This window comes from Danio rerio, chromosome 21 (genome assembly GCF_049306965.1).
Source record: "Danio rerio strain Tuebingen ecotype United States chromosome 21, GRCz12tu, whole genome shotgun sequence".
Lineage (NCBI taxonomy): Eukaryota > Metazoa > Chordata > Actinopteri > Cypriniformes > Danionidae > Danio > Danio rerio.
In genome coordinates, this window is record NC_133196.1 from 41457362 (window position 1) to 41460000 (window position 2639).

A 2639-nucleotide genomic window follows, 5' to 3' on the forward strand; every position below is an offset into this window, starting at 1 on the left:
GTATCCAAAACCCTCCCTATGTCACTCAGGTAGCCTTACCTGTTGTAAAGTATCACGTAGAAGAAGAGTGACAGCTGCCTCAGCCATTCAGAGCGCAGAAACCGGCGCATTGTCTAATCACAACGCGGGTAGGCGTGGCCCACCTGAAAGGTGTACAGCATGGAGGCGTAAACATTCTACACATCCATTATGAAAATTACACTGATGTTATCGTGTTGTAAACAATTCATTTCTTTGCTCACTATGAAAACGTGTTTTCTTTAGTAGTGAGAAGCATTTATTTGTTTATGAACCATATCTATCTATCTATCTATCTATCTATCTATCTATCTATCTATCTATCTATCTATCTATCTATCTATCTATCTATCTATCTATCTATCTATCTATCTATCTATCTATCTATCTATCTATCTATCTATCTATCTATCCGTCCGGTTCAGCCACTTCCTTACAACTAATTATTTGCAAATAAATTAATTGTAGGCTACGTTATATTTTAACCCTGCTTTACCATAATACTGCATAATTGGCCTAATTTCACAGATATAATTGAATAATTGGACAAAGTTACATGTTAACTAGCTAAAAAGAACTTATCATGATTTTCAGCTTAGAATTAATTTATACACAGTTTAAAATTTACACACAAATACATATTACTGTAATATAACAACTTTGAAATAACTAATCATCTTTAATTACTGCAAAGTTTGTCTTTCACTGTGATTTTAACAATATAATTGAAAAAAAAAATGCTCACACAGATATTACACACGGGCATTTTACAACACATTCAATTCGTGATATTAATCAGACTAAAGGGTAAACTGATTTTCCTTCATGTTTTTGAAAAGATCTGCATATAGATAACAGCATTATTAACACAATCCCTTTAAAATAACAGCTAAAAACCATGATACATGTCAGGCCAGTGAAAATAGTTGTCTTGATTGTGAAATACTCGCACATACCTATAAGAACATATAAAACACAACATGTTACTGTTTAAAACAATGATAACACTTGTATGCCTGTAACTACCTTGACTTCAAAAAATCATCAATTCACATTTAAGTAAAAATCTTTTTAAAATTTGCTTATAGGACAGTCCTGTAATCAATTTTTGAAGCCAATGTGAGATGTCAATTTGATGTCGTTTTGACATAAATATAGTCAATTGAAATAATATCGATTAGCATTTTGTTTTACTGAAAAGTGTTTCAGAAACACTTAAAACTATGTATTTTAAATTAATTAAATCAACACAATATTTGAGTTTTTATTTGGAACAACTTAATTGTTTTATGTTCAATCCACCCAAATTTGTAAAAACAAATAAATTAACCTAATCAATGTTGGGACAATATGAAGCATCATGTGGAACCCAGCATTTATTACAGTGAAAGTTTGTATTTTTAGGTTCCCAAGACAATCTTGTTGTTCAAACGAACACCCAAAGTACATTAAAAGTTTTTGATTTTCACTTGAAACCATAACATACCCAAACATTCATATATTCTTGTTGTGTCTGAAGCATATCTCAGACCAAAACACATCAGAATGTGAATCAGTTGCCATCACATGCCTCACATGAAATACCAAACTAACCAGTTTTATTTATCTTGATGTATAGATTTGGTTAAGTCGTTTCACCACACAACAAATTTTCTAGATTCATCACAGCAATGTGAAACAAGGATGAGAAAAAAGTGGTTAGAAACAGGCTCGTCAGGATTCCTCCAGTATTATAAAAGAGCCAAGGACAGACATGGTCAGACAGAAACAGATGTGGTCACTGCAGGTGTCATCGATTAGGGCCAATTTAGAAGGAAATGCTGTTGAGAAAATGGTCGGACAAGACAAAACCACCTGTTGCTGTGTTTAAATGTTAGAGTTATTGCTTCACAACTGTTATGTAACACTTTATAATAACTACACACTATGAACTATTAAGCATTAGCAAACTGTGAATTCATTATCTGTTAAGCATTAACTCTACATTAATAAACATTAGTAAACAGTCTATAACTGCAGCTACAAATGCTGTATTCTTGACTTATAACCACATTTATAATGTGCTTAATAATTGCACTTTCATACTTTGTTAATTATTTATTTTTCATTACTAAATGAAGTATTGCATTATTTACAAACCAGTTATTTAAGCATAGTTGGTGTTTTTTAAAGATCATTCAGAATGAGGTTGTAAATGATTAATAAACTATTAAAATCAACATTTATATATCTTATTATTCAGGCATATACTAATAGTTAACTTATGTGTTAATAAATGCTTTTTTTAACTCAACTTCATGCAGTTTTGTGACGTAATCTAAAGTGAGGACTATTTATGCTTTATAAATGCCTTATAAATGACAATTAAAGAGTCAGTTTATTCTAAAAAAGAAAAAAGTACATAAACAACATTATTCATACCTATTCATTTGAAGATATACAAATAAACTGTCTCAAATGAAAAATAAATATGTGCAACCTGATCTAAAATAAAATGACTGTACAATTTAAACATTGCATCTTATTATATTATTAAATTATTATATTGTTGTTGTTGTTTTATCCAATTTTATGTTGTATTTTGACAACCCTGTTATTCAGCAATGTTTAATATTTAAAGT